This window comes from Ischnura elegans, chromosome X (genome assembly GCF_921293095.1).
Source record: "Ischnura elegans chromosome X, ioIscEleg1.1, whole genome shotgun sequence".
Taxonomy (NCBI): Eukaryota; Metazoa; Arthropoda; class Insecta; order Odonata; family Coenagrionidae; genus Ischnura; species Ischnura elegans.
The window spans coordinates 39,179,038-39,194,670 of NC_060259.1; the positions used below are offsets into that span (position 1 = coordinate 39,179,038).

The 15,633-nt window shown below is 37.7% G+C and overlaps 1 protein-coding gene across 1 annotated transcript in view; it reads right to left on the minus strand.

The window, feature by feature from the left end:
* LOC124171353 (sodium- and chloride-dependent creatine transporter 1-like) overlaps positions 1–15,633 on the minus strand; it is a 61,825-nt gene that overhangs the window by 24,060 nt on the left and 22,132 nt on the right. The window lies entirely within an intron of this gene.

Sequence of the window (15,633 nt, forward strand, 5' to 3'; positions counted from 1 at the left end):
CTTTTGCAGTTTCATGAGCATGCCGCTAATTAATCAATTCCAGTTTCATCTTTTTTCAATGATAAAGTAATGAAATGAGCACTAAGTGGTGTAGTACATTCGTTTGCTGAACCTCTATGATCTTCCATTTGACCTTTCTGCGTGCCTCCATTCAATTTCATCCTCCCCCCATTCAACCGATGACAAAAGCCGCACTGAACTCCTCACTCCCCTAGTCCCTGGATCAACCCACCGATGAATGATCCTCCTCCTCGGTCATAATATCTTCTTTATCCCTATAACCCTGACCTTGCTTCGATCGAAACGGCTTGACTATTTCACGGGAGTGATCGTTGTCCCTCACCTATAGCATAGTAATCAGCTACTCCACTTAAACCTTTGAGGTTGTAAATTTTATGACATATTTCATGCTATTCATGATAAAACATAAACTTCAAATAGTCATGACCACACTTTGATGCAAAACTCCACTAATTACCACGGTTTTTCCATTCTATGTCATTTTCAAGGTGATTTGGCACATTCAATGTCATGAAATGACGTAGAGTGTCGAAGCCATGGTCATTAATGGAGTATTTTATTCAAGCTTGGGAACTACCATTTCTAGTTTATATCTTATCATGGATATATCACATTTCCACCAAGTCAAGGCGCAAACGATTTCATGTATTGCATGCTACTTATTATTTCCCGTGTATTAGAAAAAAATTTCCTGTATTCCTGGAGACTCATGACGCATAGCCCAAATTGGACAGGTATTACCTTTTCATACCATCAAAAACCTTTTTGAAGTTTCCAATTCATAGTAGGTACATACATATCACCACACTTAAACTTGTAACAGAGTTATCGGCAGCCCCACTGCCAGATGGTTATGCCAGTCTCTCCATGTGCATTTACCGTTCGACCTCGAGTATTACCTCTACCATTTTGGACTCGCAAGGGGCGATTCGACTTATTTTTACCACCCACGCTGGTCTTATTATAGCAATTCCCACTGCCATGAATTTCTCCGACTCACTTCGGCGACGTCGGGAATGTTAGCCTTAAGCTGTCACCAAATAGGTGCTTACATTGAAGGACTGTAATATGCCCTTCAAATTGCGGGAGAAAAGATTATGTCTGGTAACGGAAATATTTGCCCCGGTTCAATAGAAAGTGGACAAGTAGTATCTTCGCATCTCTCTGTAACTTTCACTGGAAAATTTGAACTGGATATTGACGGGTACAGAAGTCAATACACCTATTTGATGGAAAATTCTTCCATATCAGTCCTTAATAATCCGTTTTACCACTTTCTTATTATGTTATTAACATTTTTTTCTTCTTGGTTGTCCTTCAGAGCAAAATCTTGCAACTTAAGTTCAACCCACTTTCCGATTTGCAATCCCCTTAAATTTCAGAACAGATCAGAATGAGTTGAAAATGCATCCTTAAGCTATTTTTAGATAATTAGAGGCAGTATGAGGCGCCATGTTCGTCAATTAAAATTGCTAGATATTGCTTATGTGCTGCATAAATAGTTAACACTTGCGATAATTCAAAACTATTTCTGGCTGTTCAGCGCTTGCTGAATGTAAACAGTCAAGTTTAGTAGTAACATTTAAATAGATTTAAAAATCAATCTAAAAACCGCAGGTTTATTAAAGTGAAAGGGAAGAAAATATTGTAATAAATTAAAACATTTATTTGAAAATCACACTTTTTATTCGAACTAAAAATAAGAGTTAAAACCACCCTACCTTGGTGTAAGGTCCTATGCTTTAATTTTGCAGATAGCGTTAAAAAATTAAATTAAATTAATTTTACTGAATTTTTCTCGAAAATATTGTCTGGAGTTCGTATATTTCATTAAACATTTTCACGTTAACCAGACGATTGAAAGTTGAAATCTGAATTTTATCTTAAAATTATTTCCAGTCCCCCAAAACATGGTGGTAAATTTCCCATCGAAAACCATGGTCCGAAGAAGGCTCTCAATGGCACAACCTCGCCGTTCCTACCTATACATTTTCCTCAAGGAGTTTCGATTCATAGAAAACGGTGCCTCAAAGCATGGGCGTACCCGAAATGAAAGTTTTTAACAGATTTTCTTTTGAATAAAAATGATATTAGTATAAGACATGGAGCTAAAATAAAAATCATTATTTTTCAAGCAAATAATTATAAAAACTAATAAATCGTTGTCAACATTTTCGTAAAATTTTGGTTTCATTAACTTTTTTCTGTGCTAAAATGATACAACTTGAACGATCAGGGATTGCTTACGGTACGCCCTTGCCTCAAAGAAAGGTTAGTGACTATCATGGTCTCAGAATAAATAAAAAAAATCACAAAAGGGAGCCGTGCAATAACCAATTTCTGATTGGCTAATAGGCTGTATTGCTTTTTGGGCTACGCGTCTTGGCAAGTAGTGTGAGTCTACTCAAACATGCTAAGGATGAAAATCGCCGATGAGGTATGGATGAACTTAGCTCTGATTACGGAACATTGCTCCTTAGAGAGTTGATGGGAAAAATGGCATATTGCAGCACCTCCAAAACCTTCATGACCTGATAGGTGGAAGGAGATAAGTACATTTTGTTTGCACAGAGGTTGACTGAAAAGCATACCACTGCTATGCATAAATGCTACTGCAATGTATGTGGTATGGTTAATATGTATTTGTAAAGTTGAATGCAGATTTATTTTTTTAAAGTTACTGAACTACAGAGTATTCATTAAAATGTGTAGCTTTTTATACAAGTTTATTGAGGAGTATTCCATCGCTATGAATACATTTGAATTACTTAAAAGGAGCCACCACTCCTGCGCGACCCGTCCTATTTGCGACGATTTACTCAATTAATACCGACGTAATCACCTTGAAAAGTTCAATTACAATCAGAAGATCCATGATAAAATATAAAAAAACAAGGAAAACGACATGTCAAAGCCTTGGTCGGTAGAGGAGTATTATATTAAAGAGTAGAAATCACCATTTATCGTTTATATTTTATCATGGATGTTTCGCATTTCCACCACATTAAGCCTGAAACGAGTTCATAAAATAAGTAGACATTCGTTAAAATATTTCTATAACCCAAGTTTTACATTTGTAAATTACTTTAGAGAAATTTTCTAGTATTAGATACCGGAAAAATTGGACAAGGGTCTACTCAGTATATTCTGAAAATTTCAACATGACAGCTTTAGTTTAAATCAAGTAATTCTTAGCTAAAAACATACTGGCAGAGCGAGAGTCATGAATAAACTTAAATTCCGGAAGGATCCTAATATCTAGTATCAGTCCAAATACTGAAAGGCAGCGGATTTTTTATCTAACTGCAAAGCTCAAAACCCTATTCTCTTGATGCATTTCGTTTTCCCGTTGTCCTTTGGATGCGGCACTCGCGTAATATATGTACATGGAAAAGCATCCTAGCTCGCTGATCCAAGGTCCGTGAGAGCAGATACATAATTCTGTCAATCAACTCCGCCGGGAAAATTCAATGATAACCCGACAGAAATGCCTCGTCGAGGTCGCGCAAGGCCGTGAGACGAGGGGCGTAGTGATACTCATCCGACTATGACGTCTCTGATCGTCATTAATGCGAGTAATGACTGAAGAATTTCAGAAAAATTAAATGCGACTTCATTCAATGGTATCCCGAACCTCCCCGATGAAAGAGCAAAAAATTATTTAAAATGCATTTACAGCATTCTCAATTCGAATATCGATTCTCCTGAATTAAGTTTGTTAATGTATGAGTCCTTAGCCGTACACGCGTTCTTATTTTTTCGCCGCTTACCAATCCCCAGACTTTCTTTTGTTAAACGCTCTTTGTATTACCGCCTCTCCTCACTTCTTAACTCTACATCAGATAATGTCGATCCTTTCCTGATCTCATCTGCCTCTTTCATAAACCTTGTTACATCCCATACATCTGTAAAGCCTCCCCTAAGATCCCTCTTTTCCCCCATAATATTTCTCGAAATAAATTTGAAGCTAATGTACGATCCAAATTAGTATTCATGCAATTTAAAAATTCATACACATTTCTTATGTACATAACGAAGTTGATGATGAGTGAATTAACTTTGTGGAAGTGTTGCATACTAAAATAAATGGCACTTTCCACGCTTTTTTTGAATCTGGGTAAGCGGTTTCGACGTGTTCTACGCCATTCTCAAGCGCAACTGCCGTCTCCAAACAATCCAGAGTTCATTTTAAGTACAACAAGGGGGGAGGGGAAATAGGTAATGTGGATAAGGAGGTAGATTGAAGGTTGGTGGTTGGAGTGGTGAAGGTCACGTACCTATTGGGATCCCAGTGTGGAATTGGGAGGTATTTATGGAGAGGAGAGGTTAGCGCCAAGTTCCCCCTTTTTCCCCTTTCATATTTCCGTTGATTTTTTAAACTTAGTATTTTTGTAATCTCGTCTCTTATGTCTTGTTTCTGTATATATTTTAAACTTGCTACTGATATCCATTTATATTATGTCAACGTTTCACTTTAAATTGGCAGAAATGCTGAAGGTGAATAATTAATCAAATAAATAAAGTCCTATTGCTGCGTTGGCAATCCACAGTCCATTCCTTCGACGTGGGTTCCCAACGTTCACACCAATCTCCCGATTGATATACAGGAAATGGAAAACCTAAACTTGAAGTCAATCTAGTAGGAAGCATTTTTTTATATTTAACTGAATTTAGCGAGAAATTTCTAAGTTAAAGAACAATTATTGAATAACAAAAAAAAATTTTCCCACCAATCAACATGAAATTTTTCATGTAGCTTTCAAAGTTTGAAGAGAAGGTTCAATTCATAGTGTTGTTTTAAACCAACGTGCAATCAGAAAGGTAGGTACGATTTTCCCCTCATTTTGTCTTCAGGAGCGTGGACACTCGTTTGATCGAGAAGATAAGTAATTTTTCTCCCGCCTCTGTAATTATTTTTGTGCTCAAAAGCAAGAGTAAACAATGCAATAAGATCCTGTCAACAGAAAATTTTCACTCATAGCATTAAATTTAAGTAAACTTCTTTATCACTACTTTTACACATTTCCGCGATTTGTGAACAAGGAGGACGCGAAAATAATTTTTTTGATCTTTATGAAATTAGCGAAAAAACTCGTTGAAACCTAATAGCAATATGATAGCGAAGTTCAAGCCTTGAATATACATTCGCAAATCTAATTGTCTTGTTGAAAGTATATCTGCTGTTAAAACACCGATGGTTCATGAATGAGTCAGCTCGAACATCTACTCCCAAACCAATCATCGCGTTGAAATAGTGTGACTGTTGCAAACGAGCAGACCACCAATTTACAAGCATCCAAATTTGACATAAAGTTCCATCCCGCTCGTAAGTGGAGACTTAAGAGTGAGGCTAAGAAGAGCAATTATTGACTTCTGCGTCGATTTGCTGATTCCATGGATAGTATTGTTTGAATTGTAGTGGTGAGTTTATTTTGAATGTAAATTTTAGTGAGGAGGTTGCGTATTAGCTATCCTTAGATTGTTTGAGCAATGAAGGACGGATGGATTTCAGAGCGACACGAAGAACACCATCTTAAAGCCGCACTACATTTCCAGGTTCCATGGAAACTTTGGGAAACAAATAAGAGGCATTTTGCCGAACGAATCGGTATAGGAATTAGTTTTTCTCCGAATGATAACGGACTTTATAATAAGCATTCAAATTTATCACCACGCATAGTTAATTTTTGCATGCTCTTAGAACTCTTTTTGTTAAATGCTGTTGCCCTAACACCTCCCTCTACGCGCCTATTGGGAGGACAGTAGCGCAGCGAGAGGGGGTTTTGGGAGCTCACAGAAATTTTTAATTTAAATCTATTTTACACTTAATGGGATTAATATTTCTTATAGAATAGTGTGAGGACTAATAAAATATCCCTCAGAAGGCCGTAAAAATCACCATTTTGAACCATTTATCTTAATTTTTTCCGGCGGAAGGCCTCCGCTCCGCACCTCCCGCTTACCCTGGCGGGTATGCAATACCCCCAAACCCCCCAGTATTAGTTGCGCCTGAAACCCCCCCCCCTAGCCTTAATTCCTGGCTGCGCCCCTGTGGGAGGATATTGTGGAAGTGTGTAGATGTAGATAACGGTTAAGCAAACCCTGAAGGAGGATATATCGCGATTCTATTTTCCAAGTTTTACTTTCGAGAAGGCAAAAGTCTGCAATGATAGCCTCTAGGTTTCTGCGCGTTCGGATTCCTCTCCCAGAGAGCATTCCTTGGCCGCTGGCTTAGATTAGTCAGACTCCGCATCTTTACGTCCCGAAGGCTTTTCCAGCCCACCTTTCGCTCCATCACTCAAGGTCGTTATTTAGCAGAATCTCGCTCACCTCGTCGACGTCCGCTTGCTTCCCCTCTGGCCGTCCGCAAACAAATGATTTCTAATAGAAGACTGGCAGATATTTTCCGCATTCCATTATGAAACACATGGCTGATGACCCCACCGTGAGCATTATACGCCCTTGACCAGTCCTATACCGCGATATATTACTGGATAAAAACTTGTGCTATCGTCTTTTTTTTTGGAATATGAACAACTTTAACTTTGTCAACATTTAACAGTATCAACATGTAACTGCATCAAACATAGCAACATTTTATCATCCTACATTCACAAATTAAAACTATGGCTACAAATTATAGCAATCAAATTTTGATTTTGCGGCGAAAGAGATATTTCTGTTTTGAATACTAAGATAAAAGATGAACTAATACATTTCCTGCGTCCAGCTCAAAAATATTTAGTTGTAAAAAATGCAAAAAAATCATAATTGAAAATTCATCCCCCTTTATAGGTCATTGGGATAATAATTTCCCACCCCCTTCTAACGTGAATGAATTCTTTGCTACCTCATCTAAACCCTGATTGTTATCGTTTCTTTGTCTCTCTATCTTTGTAAAATTAATTTAAATGTATTTTTAAAAGTTATTAATTAGACAGGAGCATTTTTTAAGTATTGACAATTCCTTATTTTCATCGTTTTTCCTCAAAATCCAATTTCTGTGTTTTTTGCGCGATAAAATTGGTATTTATATTTTCCACTCTTTTAGTAATTGACATTTATGAAATTAATACTATTCAATTACGTTATCTTTTATTCACTTTATATTTTTTATTTATGATAATTATTAATTTATTTTCAAAATATTTTTTTTTACGAATATTTACATGTTGAAGTTATTTTCATTATACCACAATTCAAGTTATTTCATTCTTTACAATTATTCTAATATAATATGCAATATTTCAAATAACAATTGTTGCAACTATTACGTAACTATGCGATTAGCGCAGCTCTTGGGTGGTCTCTCCTCCCCAGGCTCCTCCAAGTTGTGACGTCATTTTTTTTTTCACGCGATGAACTAGCTCAGCAGTCAAGACGGACGGCTCTTTTTTCGGCTAGGTGAACCGCTTACTTATCAGCTGTTGACAAATATAGAGCTGGAGAGGAACTCTTCACGATATAAGAGTGGGTAAAATGTAACTCAAATTATTTACATTGTATCGCTTGCACTCAACAGTGGTCGACTTGACGAATATTCAGGCTATGCTAATTATCTTTCAAAAACTAAATATGTCTAGTTTGTGTCCTTTTGAGATCGTAGCTATGAAAAGGACATTTCTCAGTAGGCTCATTTCGCAGCAGTCTTCCTCAGAAACTTACAAAGAGCAGAACCTCTGCTGCACAGTTGGAAGAGAGATACTAGAAAATAGGGGATTATTTTCAAAGAGGTACGTTCATGTTTTCTTACATGTTGATAACCAAAGTCTTTTCATAATTTTTCTCGTTGACACACAGTTCTACATTACTTTATTTCGTTTTATGAATAAATGATTCCTCAAATTTTAGCCATGGAAAATTTATCGGCAAGAGAAATAGAGCTTGCACCGCTGGAAATTACAGATGATCAGGCATGTAATTCAGACTTCGGCGGAGACTCAGATGCCGATGACGGAGACCCAGTTCAATCAAAAAGAGATTGTACTGCAAAGAAAGCAAGGAAGTCCATCCCAGTGCGATTGTCACCCGAGTCCATGATCCCTGGTACATCGGGCATTCAAGCCAAGGGGAAAAGGATCATCGAGGCTAGTACTTTGAAGACAGTTGTTGAGGGTGAGTCGGAGCCTGATGACTCAGATTACGTTCCCGAAGATTACAGCAGTGATTCGTCCTCAGTGTCAGTGCAGTCTATAAGAGGGAAATTTTCTAACTCCAGTGAAAGTGAACCTGAAGGTGGAGTAAGGATCTTCGACCATGATGAAACAGAAGAGTTCAGATGGAGTAAACGGGGGAGAGATCCTAAAACGTTCACTGATGCTTCATTCAATCAGCCTATAGGCTCAAATATTGCTCCGAAAGATTTACATTCTCCGCTAGCATTTCTCTTACATTTTATCACGGATGCATTTCTCGTTGAAGCTGTGGCACAGTCTAATTTGTATGCCGAACAACACAAGCAGAATTTAGAACTAACCGTTGAGGAACTCAAAGCATGGCTAGGGATTATTATTTTTATGGGATTCCATTACTTGCCCAGCATCAGGTTGTTTTGGTCGACAGATGAAAACTTTCATTGTGAACGAGTTGCTCGTATCATGTCCTTGAATAGATTTTTAAAAATATTGCGCTTTTTACACATCAATGACAACACTAAAATGCCCCCCAGAGGGTCACAGAATTTTGACCGCCTCTATAAAATTCGCCCGTTGCTGAATCAGTTGTCCGAAACATTTCCCTCGGCATATTCACCTTCTAGGTTCCTTTCTATTGATGAGAGCATGGTAGCATTCAAAGGGAGATCCACAATGAAGCAGTATATGCCTCTAAAACCAATAAAACGGGGATTCAAGGTGTGGCTTATGTGTTGTGCTGCTACAGGCTATTTGGTTTCTTTCGATGTATATACAGGGAGGGATGGTGACGGATGTCCCGCTAAAGGCCTCGGGGGAAAAGTGGTTTGTAAACTTAGCAAAGGTCTTGAGGGATTGTTCTATTGTCTTTTCTTTGATAGTTTTTTTTCTTCTTTATTGCTTATGTCCGATCTTTTGAAAAAAAATTATTTAGTTGTGCAACAATAAGACCAAACCGAAAATATTTTCCTGATGGCGAGCTGGTAAAGAATAATAGGATGAAGAAGATGGATATTGACTATCCCATGGCAGGGGACATTAGTGTATGCAAGTGTCTCGATCGTGGAAAAAAACCTGTATGTGTAGTGAGTACGATGCACAATCCAGCAAATCCTACTAAAGTTCTGAGGAGAAATAGAATTGGCAACCGCGAAGAAGTGCCATGTACAGAGGCTATTTGGATTACAATAAATATATGGGTGGAGTAGACAGGTTTGATCAATACCTATCTACATATAGTATCGCGAAAAAATCACGTCGATGGTGGGTAAAATTTCTTTACTATTTTTTTGACTGTGCCATAGTGAAAAGCTTTATTGTGTGTAAAGAAATACTGAAGCATAAGGGGCAAAAACACTTGAGTCATCTAAATTACAGGTCAAAACTGGTGAATGAACTAATTGGTAACTACTGTTCTAAGAAAAAATCAGGTTATATGCCAATGAAAGGCTATGCAAAAAAGCGCAGAAGCTCAACCGGTGCTGAAACAGTAAAAAATACAATTCGACTTATGAATGTAGGTTTGCATATGCCAGAAAAAATTGAAACATATCGGAGATGTGCAAGTTGAAGTACCAAAAAGAAAGAGAAAAGGAGCAAAGTAATATGTAAAGAATGCAATGTGGCTCTGTGTCGTCGTAATGCGCAAATTTATGTTATTTATAGGAGTGAAAATTCTTTTTTTATCAGTATTTTGTCAATGTAAAGTATTTTGTAAACGCAGGAGATAAAAGTTCATTCACTCTCCCAATAAAAAAAATTATCTAAGATAATTTGTTCATATTTATCAGAAAGAATCAGCACAGAAAGGTTTATCATTGTACCAAAATGTATAAGGTGGAGTAATGATTGTCCCATGAACGAAACGCAACCCTCAACGCGCGAAACTTCAATAAGTTGAATGTTAAATTTGCAACAAAAAATGCAGGAGGAAAAAATTGTATAAATATTTATTTAATAATAAAATAATAATAAATCATTCAGTAAAAGATGGTGGCTGTAGATAAAAATGTAGAGGACATATTATACTTGCAAAAATTCTAAATTTTTTAAAGTTTATAGTAAAAAATAACATTTTGGGATAAAAATTTAGAAAAAAAAACTTTTTATTTAATCATGTAAAATATTCATTATGCACCCTGCCAAATTTCGTAACTTTTTTTCAAATCGCAAGTCTTTTGAGCGTTAAAGGGCTAAAGATAATTAATGAAGGTCACTATTTCAAATAAAGGCTATGCAAGGATCCAAAGGGTCCCTGAAGTTCTAGTGTCCGACGTATACTATTTCCGTCGGTTTAGGACGTAGGATATCGGTTACTTATCCCAAAGGCATTTTATTGGTCTCAAGCTATTTAATAAAAAATCTAATAGGGTGACAGTAACGTCGTAAGTTTGTTCAGTAGCAGATGGCTGCAGCTAGAGAAGCAGTGGAAGAGAGCTGAACATTATCAGAACATATAAGATATTCAGTATTTGAAGCATTTGATGAAGGAACATTTTTAACAGAAAGCGTAGCAACAAATTGTGTGTTCAAAATCCCTTTTTTTTGATTTGCCGATGATTTCCTCAGCTAGAGTACCTAAATTTTACTAAAAAAAGGTTACTTAATGCAGGAAACTGGAAAAAATCAATTCATAAAGCATATTAATCTCAATTCCATTAGTTTGTGGCTTCACACTCAATCATAGATGTCTAATATGTGAATTTAAAAACAAAATCAGAGGGTTGCGGAAGTGAGGTGCTTACTGAGATAGATTTTCCTGAGATTACTGAAAGACTACTTCAGGGGAAGAAAGAGGGAGGGGAGAAGGTCGCGAGGGTCATGGCCTCATCATCACGTCTAGGGCAATTTCGACTCGGGCGACTGGTTCCGCAAGTGCGTTGTTTTAAATAGAAGTGATCACCACATTACATATTAACTTAAGCAGGACAATTAAATAATATTGTTTTTCCTCCCTTTTAAAAAAATTCGGAAGACTTTTTCCACTTGATGATCGATGCTTTCGTTAACTTATCATTTCGGCTCAGGTGTGTTGGAGCGCGTGGTATTTGAGGCGATCATTATAGCCAGTTTTCGATGGAGAGATTTTTGGGTAAGGTCAAGGTGGAGAGAGTGAGGGGTGGTTAAGGGGAGAGGGGAGGAATGGGGTGTGACGTCATGGGTGTGCTGTGTGTGCGTTACACATGTGGGGTCCGATAACAGACGTGAAGTCAATTGGCACGAGTGCAGTCGATTTAAGTCAAATGCAGTCTTCTCATAAATGTTCTCTTCAATCGTCACTACACACGGATGGGAAAAAATTAGCTCATATCCAAATGCTAACCGTGAGAAAAAATTTGAGTATTCTATAAAGCACGCCTGGTTAAGAGCCAAATCATTCCTTTGCATCCCGGTCTATGTTGTCGTCTTTTGCGAGGAATTACTTCCTTAAAACTTATCCAATCATCTTCAAATTTCCAGTGGGTATGGACAGCAGTAATTTGTACATACTTTTCCCTATATATCATTGTCAGACCTAAAAATTTAAGATTCGAGAAGAGGCTTGGAAAAAATCGTTTAATTTGAAGAACAGGTAAATTTGATTGTTTGAGGCGTAACTTGGTGAAAGCGATTCATAATTAAATTAAAAAGAAGAACTTTGTGAAAGCACAAAGTTCTTCTTTTTATTTTAAGAACAGGTAAATGTTGACAATGGTCCATTGTATGTACCTACCCTGAAAACTTCAAGGTGATTACGTAATAAAATTAACTAACTTATTACTAACTTTGTGCTATTCCATCAGAAGTGTTCTTAGATATTAACTATTACTAAAAAAAGTGGTATAAGCAATAGTCAATATCCAAGAAAACTTAAAAATGATTACGTAATTTTTTAACAAATAATTCGTCGCTAAAAAACCGGTCCTGACAGACTGATGCGTAAGTGAAAACAAATTAAAATTGTAGGTGAAGTGAAAATATTTAAAATTATAGGGACAGTCTCCTCCTCAAATAACCTGTGTGAAATAGTTATCAAATTTACTTAACTACTTCGTGCATTACTACCTGCTATTTTACACAAAGTAATAAATGGTATTTAACTTCACAAATCTGGATACGACATAACACATTCTGTGTCTAAGAAATATCATAAAAACCTTCCTTGAGCTCGTATTTGCATTTCGAGTAATTAAGTTTTTAGATACATTTTTAGATGAGAAAGATTGAGGGATAGACAAAATCGACGAAACACGATTAACATGTTTAGTGAAGAGCTGAGAAGTATTATTAAAACTTTGTTGACATACAGCTGTACGCTTGAAGTTTGTTTCCTATTTTACTAAACTGTTATACCGTCTGAATTGACTAAAAAGAATAAACATAAGACGCAAAAGCAATTTAAATTGTTTGATTAACTTCAATCTGCCAAATTGACTCTATCGAATATCGAAGCCGTAATTGACTTCTTCCCGTTCACCATACCCAATGCCCTCTTTTTTCAGATCTAATGTAGTCCAAGGATTTGAGCCACCCAAACGCTTCCGCTAATTATTCCCGTCAGACCACCGACTGGAACCCTGGAGGATGTTTTGAAGCTGTCATTCGACGATAACTCATCCCATACCACCGAGTGAAGCCCTCTTTGTCTTTAGCCTGTCAGGTTAGCAGAAGTCTGTCGCAATCAGCGTCATGAAAAAAATGATACAAACACCAAACAGAATCAAAAGATCTTTCTAAGTTTCTCAAATTCCCTCTCCACCGCTGGCATTTGGTATTTTTGTAGTAGTTAGTGGTCGAAAACTTTTGCTGCCATCTAAATATTTTCGGAGTGTGTAGTGAATTTTCGGAGTAGACTTAGTAGAACATTAGCCATTAGACATATGATCATTGATGCTATATATATGAAATGTAATTAAATATACTCTATTTACCTGTTAAAACTAAAATCGCCAAAAAGTAAGAATTTCAAACCTTATTCCAGTAAACCTGAGAGATAAATTAGTAGTATCGGAAAATTGATTTCGGCCTCTTTTACCACTGTTCCTGAGGATTGTCTCGCATTTATTGTCGCCGATAGCATCTGTAACATTCAGCTTGCTCTCGATGAGGCACGACTATAGCGACTACCATAAATACCACCACTGGAATCAGATATGAATCTGCTGCAGCGGGCGTATTCATTAATTTGATCGAATAAGCTCTAGGTCTACCAATGCATACTCTAAGGAATTTTCACTGGATGACACCGAAACTGCTTGAACTCCCTCCAACACCAAAAAACCCATAAATACAAAAAACAGTTTTTTTAATCTCTGGCTACTAGCATAGAGTTAGTATATACTTACTCTATGCTACTAGTCACCTGTGTACTCATGGTTCGGGGTTTAACGCTTCCTGACTTCAGTTTAACAGGCGTAGAATTAGAGTTTATTTCCTTTTTTGCTGGTACCAAGTACTTCACTGGGTATATGGTATTTGGAGGAGGCGACAACTGGAATGAAAGGGAGGGAAGGGTGGAGAGAAACCCGGCGTCAGCATTAGCCTGCTCTTAACGGAAGGCGCCAAGGGGACCACCACGGCTTAACGTCCCATCCGACGGACGGAGTGTTGCGCTTATAATGTCCTCCACACAACATTCAAGTAGGGATCGGGAATTCTCTGTACATTCTCTGCTACCGCCGGGATTTGAACCCGAGCCTACGGGGTGGAAAGCCACCACTCTGGCCACTGAAACTACCAGATCCCCCACTGTCACTGGGCGATAGAAAAGGTGACATTGGTGTTGCCTAATTTGTACGCTATTTGATGAACTGCTGTATACCCAATCTACGCTAAGGCTCACAGTCACTCGAAGAGGATCCCGTCATTTCGTCATTACGGAGTATGACTTCATCTTCACGGAGCACTGCGAGAGGAAAACAAGAGCGGGAGGGAAAGCGAGATGCAGCAATCGGAACGACATGCTCGGTGTCAGCCTCATTCCTCTCCATCTTCGCTCAACCTCCGATCCGCTCGCGTATCTCCCCATTACGTTTGCGCCGCTGCCAACGAGCTCCCAGATGACACGGTGGTGTACGGAATAATACCGCTCGCGGAGTGACATTCATGCCCTTTTCGAAATACCTCGTGGCCTTTCTAATATTTCACCTCCTTCGTGAGCATTTAAGTTTTCGGGCGACTACTATCTCTTTATTTAAACTGCAATGCACTAAATGGAGTGATTCCTATTGAATTAAATTGGGAAAATTATTAAAGAAGAGCAAATGATCAAATTCTTTTAACGAAAAATGGTAAGTACATGAAAAAATACACGTAAAATAATATGTAACACACATTAGATATGCGAATCGATAGACGTAATTTATACTTGGAAAAATTCGTATTGTTGCATTCCAGGGAATAGGAAGCCTATCCTCAGTATACGTAGGCCATTGGACAGAGTAGGCTGAAAAGTACAGAATCAATAAAATACCTCAACAATATAACAATTAATGATATTACATCACGATATTGATACATTTTATTATTATTCTAACGATACAATCAGAGAGATATGGTGTGGTACTTGTAAAATATGCCGCGTGAACAGCGATGAAATTCATATTAATATCAAAAGCAAAAAATGTCCTTGAGCATGAAATCGAAACCGAACTAACGGGCCACTGAGAAGACAACAACTCTACCCACATTCCTTGATTCCCATGACATGACTGAGATTCTCGAATAGGTATCTCCGTGAAAATAATATCTTCGACAGCGGTATTCGATTTTGATGTACGGGGAGGAGTGTGGAATGCTAAAAATTTCCTGATTTAAGGAGGCTGGGGCGAGAAGAAAAGTATCTCATTTTCATGAATACTTTAAAATGTACTCGTTTAGTTGTACTACATCGACTGATAGCCTCAAAAAATAGACTTTCCGTGCTAAAATATCTGTAAACCGTTTTTATAAGTTCGCAATTCAATAGAGGTTCACAAAGTGATTCTTTTCCGAGTAAGCATGGGAAAAACTTATGAATAGTGTGAGATCGTATGCCATTTTGACTAAAATTGAAAACATGTTCGTAATATCATGATGATTATGATAAAAGTAAACTTTTAAGTCGCAGTGTTACTATTGGAGTTATTAGGGAACGAATGGAGAAAGATTTAGTGCTTTCCCGGCGAATAGACTGCGTGAAGAGTTCTCGGAATCGCCACCGGGTCTGGAACTGCATTACTACCGCTGTTTCGATGTCCGACTCGGCCATCGTCCTATTGGTCGAGTGAGAATATTGATTTGCTTGTGAGCAACTGTTCAATAAACAGCTCAAAATTCTCACTTGAGATTCATAGACCTGAGGACGACAGCCGAGTTGGACATCGAAACTTTGGCAGCAATGCAGTTGCTGACGCGGTGGCGATCTCGAGAACTCTTCACGTAGGGAATGAATGGTATAATTGAGATTAAATCACGTCAGTCAAATGCAAATGGCGCTGCAATTGGCTAAAAGTCTATGGAG